The 22,893-nt window shown below is 52.2% G+C and overlaps 1 long non-coding RNA gene across 1 annotated transcript; it reads left to right on the forward strand.

Annotated features, from left to right (window-relative positions):
• The first annotated feature begins 162 nt into the window (after nucleotides 1–162).
• Nucleotides 163–22,314, forward strand: LOC140201699 (uncharacterized). Its single transcript, XR_011886939.1, has 3 exons — nucleotides 163–356; nucleotides 10,405–10,461; nucleotides 22,254–22,314. It is a non-coding gene; the product is annotated as an uncharacterized lncRNA (long non-coding RNA).
• Nucleotides 22,315–22,893: the final 579 nt, after the last annotated feature.

Here is a 22,893-nt window from a genome sequence, read left to right on the forward strand (position 1 = left end):
TTGTAAATTAACACACTCCCGGGGTCAGACACAGAGTGAGGTTCCCTCCACACCGTCCTATCACTTGTGTCCATGCAACGTGCAGAGAAGCGATAAGCGGCGGCTGCTGTTATCACCGTACCCACCCATGAGCATGTGCCGGCCTCTGCCAATACAGATCTGTTTAGAACTGTCCCACCCTCTGGAGCTAGCGGGGCTTCTTGTCCGTCCGAGGCACAACAAGTGTGGGCGAGACTGAGCATCTTGGTCAGACCTTGCTGTGGAATTAGAGGGCCGCTCCACACCTGTGGCCAAGATGGTATTGTGGGGTCCTGCCCAGTTCCTCATGCTGTTCGTTCCCCTTTTGACGGGAGCAGGTAAGATTCTGTGGCCTAGGAGTGTGTGATGGGACGGTGTGGAGGGAGCTTCACTCTGTCTCTGACCCTGGGAGTGTGTGTGATGGGACGGTGTGGAGGGAGCTTCACTCTGTGTCTGACCCCGGGAGTGTGTGATGGGTCGGTGTGGAGGGAGCTTCACTCTGTGTCTGACCCTGGGAGTGTGTGATGAGACAGTGTGGAGGGAGATTCACTCTGTGTCTGACCACGGGAGTGTGTGATGGGTCGGTGTGGAGGGAGCTTCACTCTGTGTCTGATCCCAGGCCAAAGGGCCTGAGTATATACTGTACCACCCTACAGTGATCTGACTCTATTGCTTTGAAGATTGGGTTGATTTACAAAAACATGTTGTCATTAGTATTATATCCAGCTCTTTATCTCTTTCACCCATCAACTTCCCAGCTCTTTGCTTCACCCCCTCCCCCCCTCGCAGTTTCAAGTATCACCTACCACCAGCTGCTTCTTCCTCTCCTCCCCTATCTTCTTACATTGACTTCTCCCTTCCTTTCCAGTCCTGAATAAGAGTCTTGGCCCAAATTGTTGACTGTTCACTCTTTTCCAATGACGCTGCCTGGCCTGCTGAGTTTCTCTCACATTTTGTGTGTGTTGCTTGGATTTCCAGCACCTGCAGATTTTCTTGTGTTTGTGTCATCAACATTATTTCCCTCCCAGCATTACTTAACCAATTCAATTGAGCATCGAGATCTACTGCCCTTCAAACCAACTTGTCTCTGCTGACTAAAGTCCAGCTCCCATTTGCTCGTTTGTCCCATATCCCTCCGAACCTTTCCTATCCATGTACCCTATCCAAATGATTTTTAAATGTTGTTAATGTACCTGTGCAAACTACTTCCTCTAGCAGTTCGTTCCATATACCCACAACCATCTTTGTGTAATGCTTGCCCTTTTAAACCTTTGCCCCTCACCTTTAACCTGTGCCCTCTAGATTTAGACTCCCCTACCCTGAGGGAAAGACCGTGAGCATCTGCCTTGTCTCTGCCCCTCATGGTTTTATAAAGATCTATAAGGTCACCCCTCAGCCTCCTTCACTCCAGGGAAAACAGTCCCAGCCTGTCCAGTCTCTCCGTATAACTCAAACCCTCCAGTCCAGGTGACATCCTGGTGAATCTTTCCTGCACTCTCTCCAGTTTCATGACACCCTTCCTATGCTGCACACAATACTCCCAGTGCAGTCTCGCCAGCACATTCGACATGATAGCCCAACTCTTTATGACTGACCTAGTCTCTTGTACACATTTAGACAATCTTTACACCAAGTGGCCACGGAGTGTATGTTTGTGGTTTTCAGCTGGAGTAGCCAGGTTCAGAGTGTTATGAATTCAGAGATGCTCTTCTGTGCACCACTGTTGCAATGTGTGGTTATTTGAGTTACTGTCACCTTTTACACAGTTTAAATCAATCCAACTATTCTCCCCTGACCTCTCTCATTAACAGAACTGCTGCTCACTGTTTTTTTAAATGTTTTTCATACCATCCTGTGTAAACTCCCATTTCCGAGATACCCGACCACCCTGTCTGCCACCAACAGTCATTCCTAAATCAAAAGTCACCCAGATCACATTTGTTCCCTGTTCTGATGTTTGGTCTGAACAACAACTGAACCTCTTGGACCATGTCTGCATGCTTCTATGCATTGAGTTGCTGCCACATGATTGGCTGATTAGATATTTGCATTAGCGCATGTACAGGTGTACAGAATAAAGTGGCCAGAAATGAACTCTGAACTCCAACACCCTGAGCTGTAATAGTGCCTCAATACTAAATACTGGGGCAATACATATCTGGCTGGCTGCCGGTTACCAGTGGAGTGCCACAGGGGTCGGTGTTGGGACTGCTACTTTTTACGATTTATGTCCATGATTTGGACTACGGGATTAATGAATTTGTGGCTAAATTTGCCGATGATACAAAGGTAGGTGGAGGAACAGGTTGTGTTGAGGAAACAGAGAGCCTGCAGAGAGACTTAGATAATTTAGGGGAATGGGCAAAGAAGTGGCAAATGAAATACAATGTTCGAAAGTGTATGGTGGAAGAAATAAACGGGCAGACTATTAATTAGATGAGGAGAGAATTCAAAATGCAGAGATGCAAAGGGACTTGCGAGTCCTTGTGCAAGATATCCTAAAGGTTAACCTCCAGGTTGAGTCGGTGGTGAAGAAGGCGAATGCAATGTTGGCATTCATTTCTAGAGGTATAGAATAAAGTGCAGGGATGTGATGTTGAGGCTGTATAAGGCACTTGTGAGACCACACTTGGAGTGTGTATTGTGTATAGTTTTGGGTTCCTTATTTTAGAAAGGATATACTGACATTGGAGAGGGTTCAGAGAAGATTCATGAGAATGATTCCAGGAATGAAAAGGTTACTGTATGAGGAACGTCTGGCATCTCTTGAGCCGTATCAGGAGAATGAGGGGGGGATCTCATAGAAACATTCCAAATTTTAAAAGGCCTGAACAGATTAGATATGGCAAAGTTATTTCCCATGGTAGAGGAGTATAGGACAAGAGGGCACGACTTCAGGATTGAAGGATGTCTATTTAAAACAGAGTTGTGGAGAAATTAGTCAGAGGGTGGTAAATCTATGGAATTTGTGGAGGCCAAGTCATTGGGTGTATTTAAGGCAGAGATAGACAGGTTCTTGATTAGTCAGGGCATCATAGGGTATGGGGAGAAGGCAGGGGAGTCGGGATAACTGAAAGATTTGGATCAGCCCAAGATTGAATGGTGGAGCAGACTCAATGGGCCGAATGGCCTACTTCTGTTCCTGTATCTTATGGTCTTAATGAACACATCAGAGACTAACCCAAACGAAGTTAAAATGTTCCTATCCTCATCTAGGATGACCCCTGTGATTCCAACGGTGCAGGAATACCTCTGTGGTACCCATGGACACCATATGTTCGTATCCTTGGTTACCCAGGCCTGAACCCCTGGAACATCACCAGGCAGTCATCCCAGTCAGAATCTTTGCTGCCACACCCAGGACTCACAGATAGATAACTTAGCCAGCTCCAGCAGCGAGCACTAGGACATATCCCTGCCTCCCTGCAACCCCGCCCCGACCCTGTAAGTAGATGACAAGAGTTGAAATGGGTGGGGCCAGGAGGAGCCACTACTGCAGATGTGTGAATAGGAGGTACAGCTTGCACATACCATGTATATACAGTGGCATGCAAAAGTTTGGGCACCCCTGGTCATAATTTCTGTTACTGTGAATAGCTAAGCGAGTAAAAGATGACCTGATTTCCAAAAGACATAAAGTTAAAGATGACTCATTTCTTTAATTTTTTAAGCAAGAAAACTTTTTTATTTCTGTGGTAAACCATGTATATATGTTGTAACTGGGTTACCTGTCTGGACACACCCCTCTGCTGACTGCCCCTGTGGCTCCTCCCACAGAGTCCTGTATAAAGGTGTTCGCCTTGCCCCTCCCCCTCAGTCCGGGGGCAGACACTCACTGTGGAGGTCGTATTGTACAGCGAATAAAAGCCTTTCAGTATTTTACCAACCCTCAGTCTTTTGGAGTAATTGAAGGTGCTTCAATTTTATTCGCTGTACGTTTTCAAACATGGAACAGTCCCTGAGACCAGACAAATTAGACCTCGATCCGCAAATGCCTGAAGCTGGAAACGCTTTCGAACTCTGGCTGGCCTGCTTCGAAGCGTATCTAGAGGAGATTAAAGCGACCGACCCCGTAGTGAAGCACAGAGTTCTACTCTCCAGGGTCAGTCCACGGGTCTATTCGCTGATCAGAGACCAGCCGAACTACGACGGCGCGATGAACGCACTCAAAAGACAATACCTGCGGCCGATAAACAGCGTGTATGCTCGGCATCGCTTAGCGACACGACAACAACGCCCCGGGGAATCGAGTGCTGAGTTCGTCCAGGCCCTACGGATGCTCGTGCGAGCCTGCGATTGCCAGGAGCTGACGGCGGCGCAGCGTGCAGAACTCCTAGTGAGAGACGCCTTCGTCACGGGGACCAGGTCAGTGTACGTGCGCCAGCGGCTGCTGGAAAAAGCGATCTTACCCTAAATTCGGCGATGGAGCTGGCTGATACGTTGGAGGCCGCTCTGCATAACTCCGAGGCTCTCCAGGCACGCGATCCCCCGATGGCCTCGTGGGCGCCGCAGACCCCGCAGCCCGCCGGCGAATCGACCTCGGCTGCCGCCAGTAGTGAGTTCGCAAAGTGCTACTTCTGCGGACTGGAGAAGCACCCCTGGAAACGCTGCCCGGCCCGACAAGCTACCTGCTCCAGCTGCGGAAAGAAGGGCCGCTTCGCCAAGGTCTGTAAGTCAAAACCGCGAGCGGGATCGAGCAGCGCCGCGTGCGAGACGTGGGGGTCGCCATCTTCCCTGAATGCCACCACCACGTGCGAGACATGGGGGCGGCCATCTTGGTCGGCGCCACCTCCCACCGCCTACAATCAACGGGTGCTCACGGGGCACCCCACCACGCCGGACCAAGACAGTGACCCCACCCTGGCTTCCGTGACCCTTGACCAAAGCACTCCCCACCAGCTCGCAAGGTCAGTGATGGACATCCTGGTGGAGGGGCACAGGACAAGCTGCCTGTTTGACACAGGCAGCACGGAGAGTTTTATCCACCCGGCCACAGTGCAGCATTGTGGACTCATGATACGGCCGGTAAGTCAGAGGGTCACCATGGCCTCCGGGTCACATACAACAGACATCCGGGGGGGTTGTGTAGCGACGCTAGTGGTGCAGGGCACAGAATATCGGGTCTTTATGTTACTGGTCTTGCCTCAACTGTGTGCCCCTGTGCTGTTGGGGTTGGACTTCCAGAGCCACCTGAAAAGCGTGACAATGAAGTATGATGGGCCCCTCCCGCCAATTACTGTCATAAATCCCCAGTTTTGTAGAGATATGTCACGTACCCCGCTACTGACCTCACACACACACCGATCCGCGCATTCCACCCAACATCATGCCATCTGCCACACTACCGACACCACTTGCGGTCTCTCCACCCTCAGGATCCCTCCCCCACCGCTGTTCGCCAACCTGACCCCCGACTGTAAACCTGTGGCAACTAAAAGCAGGAGGTACAGTGCGGGGGACAGAGCTTTCATTAAGTCGGAGGTGCAGCGGCTGCTCAGGGAGGGGGTCATTGAGGCGAGCACAAGTCCTTGGAGGGCGCAGGTGGTCGTTGTTCAGAACGGGGAGAAGAATAGGATGGTCGTGGACTATAGCCAGACCATCAATAGGTTCACGCAGCTCGACGTGTACCCTCTACCCCGCATCGCGGATATGGTCAATCTGATAGCACAGTACAAGGTGTACTTGACCATAGACCTAAAATCCGCTTACCATCAGCTCCCCATCTGCCAGGAGGACCGCCCTTACACTGCCTTCGAGGCGGACGGCAGGCCTTATCAATTCCTGCGCGTCCCCTTTGGTGTCACGAATGGTGTATCTGTCTTCCAGAGGGCAATGGACCGGATGGTGGACCAGTGCCAACTGAAGGCCACGTTCCCATATCTGGATAACATCACCATCTGTGGTCACGACCAGCAGGATCACGACAACAACCTCCAAAAATTTCTCCAAGAGGCCAAATCTTTCAACCTCACCTATAACAAGGACAAGTGTGTATTTGGGACCACCCGACTTGCTATCCTTGGGTGTGTCATGGAGAATGGAGTCATTGGCCCTGACCCCGACCATATGCGCCCCTTGTTGGAACTCCCTCTTCCCAATACCCTCAGAGCCCTCAAAAGGTGCCTGGGCTTCTTTTCATATCACGCCCAATGGGTCTCTAACTATGCAGACAAGGCCCGCCCCCTGGTCAAGTCCACCACATTCCCCCTCTCTGCCGAGGCCCACACGGCCTTCAACCGCATAAAAGGGGACATTGCCAAAGCAGCAATGCATGCGGTGGATGAGGCCGTTCCCTTCCAAGTAGAGAGTGACGCCTCAACTTTGCGCTGGCTGCTACCCTCAACCAGGCAGGAAGACCAGTGGCGTTCTTCTCCCGTACCCTTCAAGGCCCTGAAATTCGGCACTCTGCGGTAGAGAAAGAGGCCCAGGCCATAGTGGAAGCTATAAGGCACTGGAGGCACTATCTTGCCGGCAAAAGGTTCACCCTGCTAACTGACCAGCGCTCAGTCGCATTCATGTTTAATAATTAGCAGCGGAGCAAAATCAAAAATGATAAAATTCTGAGGTGGAGAATCGAACTCTCCACCTACAACTATGACATCATGTACAGGCCTGGGAAGCTCAACGAGCCCTCCGATGCCCTATCCCGGGGAACATGTGCCAGCGCGCAGATTGACCGGCTATATGCCCTACACGTAGACCTTTGCCACCCAGGGATCACCGGGTTTTTCCACTTCGTGAAAGCCCGGAACCTGCCTTACTCCCTTGAGGAGATCAGGATGATGACCAGGGACTGCCAAGTCTGCGCAGAGTGCAAACCGCACTTCTACCGACCCGAAAAGGCACCACTCATCAAGGCCACCCGCCCCTTTGAGCGACTGAGTGTTGACTTTAAGGGCCCCCTTCCCTCCACCAACGGCAATGTGTACTTTCTTAATGTAATTGACGAGTACTCGTGGTTTCCCTTTGCCATCCCCTGCCCCAACACCACTACCACGTCAGTTATAAAAGCCCTGCGCAAGCTCTTCACTCTGTTCGGATACCCATGCTATATCCACAGTGACAGAGGGTCCTCGTTTATGAGTGATGAGCTGCGCCAATATCAACCGACTAGGGGAATTGCAACCAGTAGGACCACGAGCTATAATCCCCGGGGGAATGGACAGGTAGAGAAGGAGAATGGCATGGTGTGGAAAGCCACACTCTTAGCCCTCAGGTCAAAGGGACTGCCGGTCTCCCGCTGGCAGGAGGTCCTTCCCGAGGCACTCCACTCCATCCGCTCCCTGTTATGCACAGCCACCAACGCCACCCCTCATGAGCGGCTCTTTTCTTTTCCCAGAAAGTCGACCACTGGAACCACCCTACCAACTTGGCTGATGTCTCCGGGGCCAGTGCTGCTTCGGAAACATGCGAGGAATAATAAATACTCCCCGATGGTCGAGAGGGTTCACTTACTTCATGCGAACCCCCAGTATGCCTACGTGGTTTTACCTGATGGGCGGGAGGACACGGTCTCCATCCGCGACCTGGCGCCCGCAGGAGCTCCGGGCCCCGGGCCCCGGGCCCCTACCCTGAACACTCCGTGGTGACTATTGACCCCGTACCCACCAATGTATGTACCTACGACACACCGTGCACCCCAAACCCTATACAGACACCACACGACACTCCCATACCGGGCGCGACGCACACGCACGAGGGATTACCGACGCCTAACGTGCTGGCACCTGAAGTCAGGCCGGAGCCAGCACAACCGCCATCGCCGGTGCAATCACCGCCGGTGCTACGTAGGTCACAGCGACGGACTCGACCGCCTGATAGACTTAACCTGTAAATATACTTCTCGTAAATATTGTCAGTCACTTCACCCCGCGGGACTCTTTTTAAAAAAAGGAGGGGTGAATGTGGTAAACCATGTATATATGTTGTAACTGGGTTACCTGTCTGGACACACCCCTCTGCTGACTGCCCCTGTGGCTCCTCCCACAGAGTCCTGTATAAAGGTGTTGGCCTTGCCCCTCCCCCTCAGTCTGGGGGCAGACACTCACCGTGGAGGTCGTATTGTACAGCGAATAAAAGCCTTTCAGTATTTTACCAAACCTCAGTCTTTTGGAGTAATTGAAGGTGCTTCAATTTCCATCTTTTGCAGTTTCAAAATAACAAAAAAGGTAAAGGGCCCGAAGCAAAAGTTTGGGTACCCTGCACGGTCAGTGCTCAGTAACACTCCCTTTGGCAAGTATCACAGCTTTCTGTAGTCAGCTAAGACTCTTTCAATTCTTGTTTGGGGGATTTTCGCCCATTCTTCCTTGCAAAAGGCTTCTAGTTCTGTGAGATTCTTGGGCCATCTTGCATGCACTGCTCTTTTGAGGTCTATCCACAGATTCTCGATGATGTTTAGGTCAAGGGACTGTGAGAGCCATGGCAAAACCTTCAGCTTGCACCTCTTGAGGTAGTCCATTGTGAATTTTGAGCTGTGTTTAGGATCATTATCCTGTTGTAGAAGCTATCCTCTTTTCATCTTCAGCTATGTTTGCTTCCAGAATTTGCTGGTATTTAATTGAATTCATTCTTCCCTCTACCAGCAAAATGTTCCCCGTGCCACTGGCTGCAACACAAGCCCAAAGCTTGATCGATCCACCCCCATGCTTAACAGCTGGAGAGGGGTTCCTTTCATGAAATTCTGCACCCCATTTTCTCCAAACATATCTTTGCTCATTGCGGCCAGAAAGTTCTCTTTTAACTTGGTCAGTCCACAGGACTTGTTTCCAAAATGCATCAGGCTTGTTTAGTTGTTCCTTTGAACCTTTTGAGTAGAATTTCTGGCTCCTACACCCCTCCCCATCTGTGACCTCCTCCAGCCCCTACACCCCTCCCCGTCTGTATAACCCCCTCTGGCTCCGACACCCACTGGATCACTGTAAGCCATTCTGGATCCTACACCCCCACTCCTGTTTCTGTAACCACTCCGGCCACTTGAACACACCCCATTTTCGGAAACCCCCTGGCCCATACACACCTCCCTGTCTCTGTGACCTCCACCAGTCCCTACACCTCTCACCATCTTTGTGATACTCTCTGGACCTAATGCCCTCCCCATGTCTGTAACCTGCTCCAGCCCCTACACCGGTCATCTCTGTGACCTCCTCTGGCCCTTGCACCCCACCCTGTCTCTGTGACTCCCCTCTGGTCCCACAACGCCTCCCCTTCTCTGTGCTCCTCTCCAGCCCCTACACTCCTCCCTGCTCTTATGTTCCCATCTGACCCCTCACCATCTCTGTCTCTCCTTTTCTTTCACTCCCACTTTCTCACTCCCTCCCTTTCTTTCACTTGCCCCCTCACACGCTCTTACTCACACACCTCTCCTCACTCCTATTCTCGCACTCGCTCACTCCCTTCAATCTTTCTCCTGCGGAGTACCTCTCACCCTCACTCCCTCTGTCCCATTCTACCCTATGTTCTTCCCTCCGCAGACACTGACTGACCTGCTGGGTATTTCCAACAGGAAGGGAGGAATTTCCAGACACAGTACAGGGATTGTTCTCACTGACTTTTCTTTCCACATTAGCTTCCCCGCAGACCTCACATCAGCCTGATGCGACCACTCCGAGTTTACTGACAGCAGATGAGAGATGTTGGGAATTACTCCCTCCCTCAGTGACTGTCTGATCCTGGCAAAACCCTCCCCATCTGTGTAATCCCCTCTGGCCACAACACCCCTCCCCGTCTGTATAACCCCCTCTGGCCCCTACACCCCTCCTCGTATGTGACCCCCTCTGGTCACTACACCACTGCTCCTGTCTGTAAAACCCCCTAAATCCAACACCCCTCCCATCTCTGTGACCCCCCCTGGCCTCTAGATTCCTTTTCATCTCTATGTACTCCTCTAGTCCCTACTCCACTCTCCATCACTGTCAACACCTCCGGCCCCTGAACTCCTCCCTGTCTCAGAAACCCCCTCTGGCTGCAACACCCTCTGCATCACTCGAAACCATTCTGGATCCTACGCCCCCCTCCCCTGTTTCTGTAACCACTCCGACCCCTAGAACACACCCCATCCCTGGAAACCTCCTGGCCCTTACACACCTCCCTGTCTCTGTGACCTCCAACAGCCCCTAGACCCTCCCCATCTCTGTCACACTCTCGGGCAACTACACCCTCCCCATCTCTGTCACACTCTCTGAACCCTACACCCTCCCCATCTCTGTCACAATGTCTGGACCCTACACCCTCCCCATCTCTGTCACACTCTCCGGACCCTACACCCAACCCAATCTCTGTTATCTCCTCCTACCTAACAACCCCAACCATCCCTCAGCAAGAACTGAAGATTTTCCAGACACATCCAGGGATCATTCTAACTTTTTTTTTCCACAATTCATTACACAGGGTCCTCAGAACCGACTCAGGTGACGACAGTGACCACGCAGGATACACGAGCAGCAGGTGAGAGGAATTGGGAGGCTCGTCTCTCCCACAGTGACTCGTCCGGACTTGTAGAATCCTCCCCTTCGTTATAACCCCCACCGGTGACTACACCCTCCCCATCTCTGTAACACCCACCGTCTCCTACACCTCTCCCCATTACTATGACCCCCTCCCACCCTACACCCTTCCCCGTCCCTGTGACCAATCTCACCCTCTACACTCCTTTGCATTGCTGTGGTACCCCTCTGGTCCCTATGCCTCACCCTGTCTCTGAGCCCCACTGGTCCCTATGCATCTCCCTGTCCCCTCTGGTCCCTACGCCTCTCCCTGTCTCCCTCTGGTCCCTACGCCTCTCCCCATCTCCCTCTGTTTCCTACACCTCTCCCTGTCTCCCTCTGGTCCCTACGCCTCTCCCTGCCCCCCTCTGGTCCCTACCTCTCTCCCTGCCCCCCTCTGGTTCCAACACCTCCTACTGTCTCTCTCTGGTCCCTACGCCTCTCCCGGTCTCCCTCTGGTCCCTACGACACTCCCGGTCTCCCTCTGGTCCCTACACCTCTCCCTGACCCCCTCTGGCCCCTACTCTTTTCCCTGTCTCTGCCCCCTCTGGTCCCAATGCCTCCCCCTGTCCCCCTCTGGTCCCTACGTCTCTCCCGGTCTCCTTGTGGTCCCTACGACTCTCCTGGTCCCCCTCTGGTCCCTACGTGTCTCCCTGTCTCTGCCCCCCTCTGGTCTCTACCCCTCTCCCTGTCCCCCCTCTGGTCCCTACGCCTCTCCCTGTCCCCCTCTGTTTCCAACACCTCTCCCTGTCCCCCTCTGGTCGCTACACCTCTCCCTGACCCCCTCTGGTCCTTACGCCTCCTCTTGTCCCCCTCTGGTCCCTAAGCCCCCTCATGCCCCTCTCTGGTCCCTATGCCTCTCCTTGAATCCCTCTGGTCCCTATGCCTCTCCCTGCCCCCTCTGGTCCCTATGCCTCTCCCTGTCCCCCTCTGGTCCCTACACCTCTCCCTGTCGCCCTCTGGTCCTTACGCCTCCTCTTGTCCCCCTCTGGTCCCTACGCCTCCTCATGCCCCTCTCTGCTCCCTATGCCTCTCCCTGAATCCCTCTGGTCCCTATGCCTCTCCCTGACCCCGTCTGGTCCCTACACTTCTCTCTGTCTCTGTCCCCCTCTGATCCCTACACCGCTCCCTGTCCCTCTCTGGTCCCTACACCTCTCCCTTCCTCTGGCCTTTCCGGTCCATAAACTCCTTGCTGTTTCTGAGACCCGACACCCCTCCGCGCCTCTATAACCATCACTGCCCTGTGCCCCTCCACGTCTCTCTGACCTCCCTCTGGTCCCTGCACTCCTCGTCTCTGTGACCCCCCCTGGTGATGACACTCCTCCCCGTGTCTGTGAAAAACCCCCTGGTCCCTACACCCCTCCACATCTCTGTGACACTGGTCTTAAAAGTACTAAATAACTTGTTTCTCCTACTTTTTTACTGACTGACTTTATTTTCAAAAGCTTTAATCTGTTTGTTTTGAGAATTGTTTAAAATAATCAGCACTTTTACGTGTCATATGGCTGCGATTTGTAGTTAAGTGTCTTTTCAATTTTGCTGCAGCCATTGCTGCATTTGTAAGTTGTTGGCCACAGACTAGGCACAATGGAATAAGACAACTTTGCTCACCAGTCCATGTGAAACCCATTGATAAGTAGCTTTCATTACGAGTTGTTCATTCCTAGAAGTCGGTCGGCAGTGCTTAAGGGGAAGTTCTTCTTCATCTTCTTGGTCTTGTTTTACGACGATTGGCACCCAACTTAATGGTGCATTACCGGCACCTCCTATATCCCGCTTCCAATGTCCTGCCATCAAGCCCTCTCTTCGGCGTCTCCTTACCTCAGAAGGGGAAGTTGGAGGTGGGGGGAGGGGGGTAATTCGGGAGGGAGAAGCTGAAGTCACAGCCCAAATTGGGCGAGTCTATTCAATGCTCGGAAAACGCACCACGCCCCTCATCAGCCTACCATCCTCCCCTCTGTGCAATACGGTGTTCACCAATGATCGGCCACCTCCCCTATCTCGCGTCAAAACCTGAGAATAAACTCAAGCAAGTAAACACGGTCTTACTGCGCACTGCCAAACTGGGCTGAGACATCTCTGATGGGGTTGCTTGGTCACCGTGAGCGGCAGCATCCCGCGTTGCGCGAAGTTCAAAAAGCTGTGTTTTTTAATCACGATCTCTCGCGGAAGCCCGGTTGAGAAACCCCGGTCTAGCTGTTGTAAATTAACACACTCCCGGGGTCAGACACAGAGTGAGGTTCCCTCCACACCGTCCTATCACTTGTGTCCATGCAACGTGCAGAGAAGCGATAAGCGGCGGCTGCTGTTATCACCGTACCCACCCATGAGCATGTGCCGGCCTCTGCCAATACAGATCTGTTTAGAACTGTCCCACCCTCTGGAGCTAGCGGGGCTTCTTGTCCGTCCGAGGCACAACAAGTGTGGGCGAGACTGAGCATCTTGGTCAGACCTTGCTGTGGAATTAGAGGGCCGCTCCACACCTGTGGCCAAGATGGTATTGTGGGGTCCTGCCCAGTTCCTCATGCTGTTCGTTCCCCTTTTGACGGGAGCAGGTAAGATTCTGTGGCCTAGGAGTGTGTGATGGGACGGTGTGGAGGGAGCTTCACTCTGTCTCTGACCCTGGGAGTGTGTGTGATGGGACGGTGTGGAGGGAGCTTCACTCTGTGTCTGACCCCGGGAGTGTGTGATGGGTCGGTGTGGAGGGAGCTTCACTCTGTGTCTGACCCTGGGAGTGTGTGATGAGACAGTGTGGAGGGAGATTCACTCTGTGTCTGACCACGGGAGTGTGTGATGGGTCGGTGTGGAGGGAGCTTCACTCTGTGTCTGATCCCAGGCCAAAGGGCCTGAGTATATACTGTACCACCCTACAGTGATCTGACTCTATTGCTTTGAAGATTGGGTTGATTTACAAAAACATGTTGTCATTAGTATTATATCCAGCTCTTTATCTCTTTCACCCATCAACTTCCCAGCTCTTTGCTTCACCCCCTCCCCCCCTCGCAGTTTCAAGTATCACCTACCACCAGCTGCTTCTTCCTCTCCTCCCCTATCTTCTTACATTGACTTCTCCCTTCCTTTCCAGTCCTGAATAAGAGTCTTGGCCCAAATTGTTGACTGTTCACTCTTTTCCAATGACGCTGCCTGGCCTGCTGAGTTTCTCTCACATTTTGTGTGTGTTGCTTGGATTTCCAGCACCTGCAGATTTTCTTGTGTTTGTGTCATCAACATTATTTCCCTCCCAGCATTACTTAACCAATTCAATTGAGCATCGAGATCTACTGCCCTTCAAACCAACTTGTCTCTGCTGACTAAAGTCCAGCTCCCATTTGCTCGTTTGTCCCATATCCCTCCGAACCTTTCCTATCCATGTACCCTATCCAAATGATTTTTAAATGTTGTTAATGTACCTGTGCAAACTACTTCCTCTAGCAGTTCGTTCCATATACCCACAACCATCTTTGTGTAATGCTTGCCCTTTTAAACCTTTGCCCCTCACCTTTAACCTGTGCCCTCTAGATTTAGACTCCCCTACCCTGAGGGAAAGACCGTGAGCATCTGCCTTGTCTCTGCCCCTCATGGTTTTATAAAGATCTATAAGGTCACCCCTCAGCCTCCTTCACTCCAGGGAAAACAGTCCCAGCCTGTCCAGTCTCTCCGTATAACTCAAACCCTCCAGTCCAGGTGACATCCTGGTGAATCTTTCCTGCACTCTCTCCAGTTTCATGACACCCTTCCTATGCTGCACACAATACTCCCAGTGCAGTCTCGCCAGCACATTCGACATGATAGCCCAACTCTTTATGACTGACCTAGTCTCTTGTACACATTTAGACAATCTTTACACCAAGTGGCCACGGAGTGTATGTTTGTGGTTTTCAGCTGGAGTAGCCAGGTTCAGAGTGTTATGAATTCAGAGATGCTCTTCTGTGCACCACTGTTGCAATGTGTGGTTATTTGAGTTACTGTCACCTTTTACACAGTTTAAATCAATCCAACTATTCTCCCCTGACCTCTCTCATTAACAGAACTGCTGCTCACTGTTTTTTTAAATGTTTTTCATACCATCCTGTGTAAACTCCCATTTCCGAGATACCCGACCACCCTGTCTGCCACCAACAGTCATTCCTAAATCAAAAGTCACCCAGATCACATTTGTTCCCTGTTCTGATGTTTGGTCTGAACAACAACTGAACCTCTTGGACCATGTCTGCATGCTTCTATGCATTGAGTTGCTGCCACATGATTGGCTGATTAGATATTTGCATTAGCGCATGTACAGGTGTACAGAATAAAGTGGCCAGAAATGAACTCTGAACTCCAACACCCTGAGCTGTAATAGTGCCTCAATACTAAATACTGGGGCAATACATATCTGGCTGGCTGCCGGTTACCAGTGGAGTGCCACAGGGGTCGGTGTTGGGACTGCTACTTTTTACGATTTATGTCCATGATTTGGACTACGGGATTAATGAATTTGTGGCTAAATTTGCCGATGATACAAAGGTAGGTGGAGGAACAGGTTGTGTTGAGGAAACAGAGAGCCTGCAGAGAGACTTAGATAATTTAGGGGAATGGGCAAAGAAGTGGCAAATGAAATACAATGTTCGAAAGTGTATGGTGGAAGAAATAAATGGGCAGACTATTAATTAGATGAGGAGAGAATTCAAAATGCAGAGATGCAAAGGGACTTGCGAGTCCTTGTGCAAGATATCCTAAAGGTTAACCTCCAGGTTGAGTCGGTGGTGAAGAAGGCGAATGCAATGTTGGCATTCATTTCTAGAGGTATAGAATAAAGTGCAGGGATGTGATGTTGAGGCTGTATAAGGCACTTGTGAGACCACACTTGGAGTGTGTATTGTGTATAGTTTTGGGTTCCTTATTTTAGAAAGGATATACTGACATTGGAGAGGGTTCAGAGAAGATTCATGAGAATGATTCCAGGAATGAAAAGGTTACTGTATGAGGAACGTCTGGCATCTCTTGAGCCGTATCAGGAGAATGAGGGGGGGATCTCATAGAAACATTCCAAATTTTAAAAGGCCTGAACAGATTAGATATGGCAAAGTTATTTCCCATGGTAGAGGAGTATAGGACAAGAGGGCACGACTTCAGGATTGAAGGATGTCTATTTAAAACAGAGTTGTGGAGAAATTAGTCAGAGGGTGGTAAATCTATGGAATTTGTGGAGGCCAAGTCATTGGGTGTATTTAAGGCAGAGATAGACAGGTTCTTGATTAGTCAGGGCATCATAGGGTATGGGGAGAAGGCAGGGGAGTCGGGATAACTGAAAGATTTGGATCAGCCCAAGATTGAATGGTGGAGCAGACTCAATGGGCCGAATGGCCTACTTCTGTTCCTGTATCTTATGGTCTTAATGAACACATCAGAGACTAACCCAAACGAAGTTAAAATGTTCCTATCCTCATCTAGGATGACCCCTGTGATTCCAACGGTGCAGGAATACCTCTGTGGTACCCATGGACACCATATGTTCGTATCCTTGGTTACCCAGGCCTGAACCCCTGGAACATCACCAGGCAGTCATCCCAGTCAGAATCTTTGCTGCCACACCCAGGACTCACAGATAGATAACTTAGCCAGCTCCAGCAGCGAGCACTAGGACATATCCCTGCCTCCCTGCAACCCCGCCCCGACCCTGTAAGTAGATGACAAGAGTTGAAATGGGTGGGGCCAGGAGGAGCCACTACTGCAGATGTGTGAATAGGAGGTACAGCTTGCACATACCATGTATATACAGTGGCATGCAAAAGTTTGGGCACCCCTGGTCATAATTTCTGTTACTGTGAATAGCTAAGCGAGTAAAAGATGACCTGATTTCCAAAAGACATAAAGTTAAAGATGACTCATTTCTTTAATTTTTTAAGCAAGAAAACTTTTTTATTTCTGTGGTAAACCATGTATATATGTTGTAACTGGGTTACCTGTCTGGACACACCCCTCTGCTGACTGCCCCTGTGGCTCCTCCCACAGAGTCCTGTATAAAGGTGTTCACCTTGCCCCTCCCCCTCAGTCCGGGGGCAGACACTCACTGTGGAGGTCGTATTGTACAGCGAATAAAAGCCTTTCAGTATTTTACCAACCCTCAGTCTTTTGGAGTAATTGAAGGTGCTTCAATTTTATTCGCTGTACGTTTTCAAACATGGAACAGTCCCTGAGACCAGAAAAATTAGACCTCGATCCGCAAATGCCTGAAGCTGGAAACGCTTTCGAACTCTGGCTGGCCTGCTTCGAAGCGTATCTAGAGGAGATTAAAGCGACCGACCCCGTAGTGAAGCACAGAGTTCTACTCTCCAGGGTCAGTCCACGGGTCTATTCGCTGATCAGAGACCAGCCGAACTACGACGGCGCGATGAACGCACTCAAAAGACAATACCTGCGGCTGATAAACAGCGTCTATGCTCGGCATCGCTTAGCGACACGGCAACAACAGTCCGGGGAATCGAGTGCTGAGTTTGTCCAGGCCCTACGGATGCTCGTGCGGGCCTGCAATTGCCAGGAGCTGACGGCGGCGCAGCGTGCAGAACTCCTAGTGAGAGACGCCTTCGTCACGGGGACCAGGTCAGTGTACGTGCGCCAGCGGCTGCTGGAAAAAGCCAATCTTACCCTAAATTCGGCGATGGAGCTGGCTGATACGTTGGAGGCCGCTCTGCATAACTCCGAGGCTCTCTAGGCACGCGATCCCCCGATGGCCTCGTGGGCGCCGCAGACCCCGCAGCCCGCCGGCGAATCGACCTCGGCTGCCGCCAGTAGTGAGTTCGCGAAGTGCTACTTCTGCGGCCTGGAGAAGCACCCCCGGAAACGCTGCCCGGCCCGACAAGCTACCTGCTCCAGCTGCGGAAAGAAGGGCCGCTTCGCCAAGGTCTGTAAGTCAAAACCGCGAGCGGGATCGAGCAGCGCCGCGTGCGAGACGTGGGGGTCTGCCATCTTCCCTGAATGCCACCACCACGTGCGAGACATGGGGGCGGCCATCTTGGTCGGCGCCACCTCCCACCGCCTACAATCAACGGGTGCTCACGGGGCACCCCAGCACGCCGGACCAAGACAGTGACCCCACCCTGGCTTCCGTGACCCTTGACCAAAGCACTCCCCACCAGCTCGCAAGGTCAGTGATGGACATCCTGGTGGAGGGGCACAGGACAAGCTGCCTGTTTGACACAGGCAGCACGGAGAGTTTTATCCACCCGGCCACAGTGCAGCATTGTGGACTCATGATACGGCCGGTAAGTCAGAGGGTCACCATGGCCTCCGGGTCACATACAACAGACATCCGGGGGGGTTGTGTAGCGACGCTAGTGGTGCAGGGCACAGAATATCGGGACTTTACGTTACTGGTCCTGCCTCAACTGTGTGCCCCTGTGCTGTTGGGGTTGGACTTCCAGAGCCACCTGAAAAGCGTTACAATGAAGTATGATGGGCCCCTCCCGCCAATTACTGTCATAAATCCCCAGTTTTGTAGAGATATGTCACGTACCCCGCTACTGACCTCACACACACACCGATCCGCGCATCCCACCCAACATCATGCCATCTGCCACACTACCGACACCACTTGCGGTCTCTCCACCCTCAGGATCCCTCCCCCACCGCTGTTCGCCAACCTGACCCCCGACTGTAAACCTGTGGCAACTAAAAGCAGGAGGTACAGTGCGGGGGACAGAGCTTTCATTAAGTCGGAGGTGCAGCGGCTGCTCAGGGAGGGGGTCATTGAGGCGAGCACAAGTCCTTGGAGGGCGCAGGTGGTCATTGTTCAGAACGGGGAGAAGAATAGGATGGTCGTGGACTATAGCCAGACCATCAATAGGTTCACGCAGCTCGACGTGTACCCTCTACCCCGCATCGCGGATATGGTCAATCTGATAGCACAGTACAAGGTGTACTTGACCATAGACCTAAAATCCGCTTACCATCAGCTCCCCATCTGCGTGGAGGACCGCCCTTACACTGCCTTCGAGGCGGACGGCAGGCTTTATCAATTCCTGCGCGTCCCCTTTGGTGTCACGAATGGTGTATCTGTCTTCCAGAGGGCAATGGACCGGATGGTGGACCAGTGCCAACTGAAGGCCACGTTCCCATATCTGGATAACATCACCATCTGTGGTCACGACCAGCAGGATCACGACAACAACCTCCAAAAATTTCTCCAAGAGGCCAAATCTTTCAACCTCACCTATAACAAGGACAAGTGTGTATTTGGGACCACCCGACTTGCTATCCTTGGGTGTGTCATGGAGAATGGAGTCATTGGCCCTGACCCCGACCATATGCGCCCCTTGTTGGAACTCCCTCTTCCCAATACCCTCAGAGCCCTCAAAAGGTGCCTGGGCTTCTTTTCATATCACGCCCAATGGGTCTCTAACTATGCAGACAAGGCCCGCCCCCTGGTCAAGTCCACCACATTCCCCCTCTCTGCCGAGGCCCACACGGCCTTCAACCGCATAAAAGGGGACATTGCCAAAGCAGCAATGCATGCGGTGGATGAGGCCGTTCCCTTCCAAGTAGAGAGTGACGCCTCAACTTTGCGCTGGCTGCTACCCTCAACCAGGCAGGAAGACCAGTGGCGTTCTTCTCCCGTACCCTTCAAGGCCCTGAAATTCGGCACTCTGCGGTAGAGAAAGAGGCCCAGGCCATAGTGGAAGCTATAAGGCACTGGAGGCACTATCTTGCCGGCAAAAGGTTCACCCTGCTAACTGACCAGCGCTCAGTCGCATTCATGTTTAATAATTAGCAGCGGAGCAAAATCAAAAATGATAAAATTCTGAGGTGGAGAATCGAACTCTCCACCTACAACTATGACATCATGTACAGGCCTGGGAAGCTCAACGAGCCCTCCGATGCCCTATCCCGGGGAACATGTGCCAGCGCGCAGATTGACCGGCTATATGCCCTACACGTAGACCTTTGCCACCCAGGGATCACCGGGTTTTTCCACTTCGTGAAAGCCCGGAACCTGCCTTACTCCCTTGAGGAGATCAGGATGATGACCAGGGACTGCCAAGTCTGCGCAGAGTGCAAACCGCACTTCTACCGACCCGAAAAGGCACCACTCATCAAGGCCACCCGCCCCTTTGAGCGACTGAGTGTTGACTTTAAGGGCCCCCTTCCCTCCACCAACGGCAATGTGTACTTTCTTAATGTAATTGACGAGTACTCGTGGTTTCCCTTTGCCATCCCCTGCCCCAACACCACTACCACGTCAGTTATAAAAGCCCTGCGCAAGCTCTTCACTCTGTTCGGATACCCATGCTATATCCACAGTGACAGAGGGTCCTCGTTTATGAGTGATGAGCTGCGCCAATATCAACCGACTAGGGGAATTGCAACCAGTAGGACCACGAGCTATAATCCCCGGGGGAATGGACAGGTAGAGAAGGAGAATGGCATGGTGTGGAAAGCCACACTCTTAGCCCTCAGGTCAAAGGGACTGCCGGTCTCCCGCTGGCAGGAGGTCCTTCCCGAGGCACTCCACTCCATCCGCTCCCTGTTATGCACAGCCACCAACGCCACCCCTCATGAGCGGCTCTTTTCTTTTCCCAGAAAGTCGACCACTGGAACCACCCTACCAACTTGGCTGATGTCTCCGGGGCCAGTGCTGCTTCGGAAACATGCGAGGAATAATAAATACTCCCCGATGGTCGAGAGGGTTCACTTACTTCATGCGAACCCCCAGTATGCCTACGTGGTTTTACCTGATGGGCGGGAGGACACGGTCTCCATCCGCGACCTTGCGCCCGCAGGAGCTCCGGGCCCCGGGCCCCTACCCTGAACACTCCGTGGTGACTATTGACCCTGTACCCACCAATGTATGTACCTACGACACACCGTGCACCCCAAACCCTATACAGACACCACACGACACTCCCATACCGGGCGCGACGCACACGCACGAGGGATTACCGACGCCTAACGTGCTGGCACCTGAAGTCAGGCCGGAGCCAGCACAACCGCCATCGCCGGTGCAATCACCGCCGGTGCTACGTAGGTCACAGCGACGGACTCGACCGCCTGATAGACTTAACCTGTAAATATACTTCTCGTAAATATTGTCAGTCACTTCACCCCGCGGGACTCTTTTTAAAAAAAGGAGGGGTGAATGTGGTAAACCATGTATATATGTTGTAACTGGGTTACCTGTCTGGACACACCCCTCTGCTGACTGCCCCTGTGGCTCCTCCCACAGAGTCCTGTATAAAGGTGTTCGCCTTGCCCCTCCCCCTCACTCCGGGGGCAGACACTCACTGTGGAGGTCGTATTGTACAGCGAATAAAAGCCTTTCAGTATTTTACCAAACCTCAGTCTTTTGGAGTAATTGAAGGTGCTTCAATTTCCATCTTTTGCAGTTTCAAAATAACAAAAAAGGTAAAGGGCCCGAAGCAAAAGTTTGGGTACCCTGCACGGTCAGTGCTCAGTAACACTCCCTTTGGCAAGTATCACAGCTTTCTGTAGTCAGCTAAGACTCTTTCAATTCTTGTTTGGGGGATTTTCGCCCATTCTTCCTTGCAAAAGGCTTCTAGTTCTGTGAGATTCTTGGGCCATCTTGCATGCACTGCTCTCTTGCGGTCTATCCACAGATTCTCGATGATGTTTAGGTCAAGGGACTGTGAGAGCCATGGCAAAACCTTCAGCTTGCACCTCTTGAGGTAGTCCATTGTGAATTTTGAGCTGTGTTTAGGATCATTATCCTGTTGTAGAAGCTATCCTCTTTTCATCTTCAGCTATGTTTGCTTCCAGAATTTGCTGGTATTTAATTGAATTCATTCTTCCCTCTACCAGCAAAATGTTCCCCGTGCCACTGGCTGCAACACAAGCCCAAAGCTTGATCGATCCACCCCCATGCTTAACAGCTGGAGAGGGGTTCCTTTCATGAAATTCTGCACCCCATTTTCTCCAAACATATCTTTGCTCATTGCGGCCAGAAAGTTCTCTTTTAACTTTGTCAGTCCACAGGACTTGTTTCCAAAATGCATTAGGCTTGTTTAGTTGTTCCTTTGAACCTTTTGAGTAGAATTTCTGGCTCCTACACCCCTCCCCATCTGTGTAATCCCCTCTGGCCACAACACCCCTCCCCGTCTGTATAACCCCCTCTGGCCCCTACACCCCTCCTCGTATGTGACCCCCTCTGGTCACTACACCACTGCTCCTGTCTGTAAAACCCCCTAAACCCAACACCCCTCCCATCTCTGTGACCCCCCCCCGGCCTCTAGATTCCTTTTCATCTCTATGTACTCCTCTAGTCCCTACTCCACTCTCCATCACTGTCAACACCTCCGGCCCCTGAACTCCTCCCTGTCTCAGAAACCCCCTCTGGCTGCAACACCCTCTGCATCACTCGAAACCATTCTGGATCCTACGCCCCCCTCCCCTGTTTCTGTAACCACTCCGACCCCTAGAACACACCCCATCCCTGGAAACCTCCTGGCCCTTACACACCTCCCTGTCTCTGTGACCTCCAACAGCCCCTAGACCCTCCCCATCTCTGTCACACTCTCGGGCAACTACACCCTCCCCATCTCTGTCACACTCTCTGAACCCTACACCCTCCCCATCTCTGTCACAATGTCTGGACCCTACACCCTCCCCATCTCTGTCACACTCTCCGGACCCTACACCCAACCCAATCTCTGTTATCTCCTCCTACCTAACAACCCCAACCATCCCTCAGCAAGAACTGAAGATTTTCCAGACACATCCAGGGATCATTCTAACTTTTTTTTTCCACAATTCATTACACAGGGTCCTCAGAACCGACTCAGGTGACGACAGTGACCACGCAGGATACACGAGCAGCAGGTGAGAGGAATTGGGAGGCTCGTCTCTCCCACAGTGACTCGTCCGGACTTGTAGAATCCTCCCCTTCGTTATAACCCCCACCGGTGACTACACCCTCCCCATCTCTGTAACACCCACCGTCTCCTACACCTCTCCCCATTACTATGACCCCCTCCCACCCTACACCCTTCCCCGTCCCTGTGACCAATCTCACCCTCTACACTCCTTTGCATTGCTGTGGTACCCCTCTGGTCCCTATGCCTCACCCTGTCTCTGAGCCCCACTGGTCCCTATGCATCTCCCTGTCCCCTCTGGTCCCTACGCCTCTCCCTGTCTCCCTCTGGTCCCTACGCCTCTCCCTGCCCCCCTCTGGTCCCTACCTCTCTCCCTGCCCCCCTCTGGTTCCAACACCTCCTACTGTCTCTCTCTGGTCCCTACGCCTCTCCCTGTCTCCCTCTGTTTCCTACACCTCTCCCTGTCTCCCTCTGGTCCCTACGCCTCTCCCCATCTCCCTCTGTTTCCTACACCTCTCCCTGTCTCCCTCTGGTCCCTACGCCTCTCCCTGCCCCCCTCTGGTCCCTACCTCTCTCCCTGCCCCCCTCTG

This window comes from Mobula birostris, chromosome 8, assembly GCF_030028105.1.
Source record: "Mobula birostris isolate sMobBir1 chromosome 8, sMobBir1.hap1, whole genome shotgun sequence".
Taxonomy (NCBI): Eukaryota; Metazoa; Chordata; class Chondrichthyes; order Myliobatiformes; family Myliobatidae; genus Mobula; species Mobula birostris.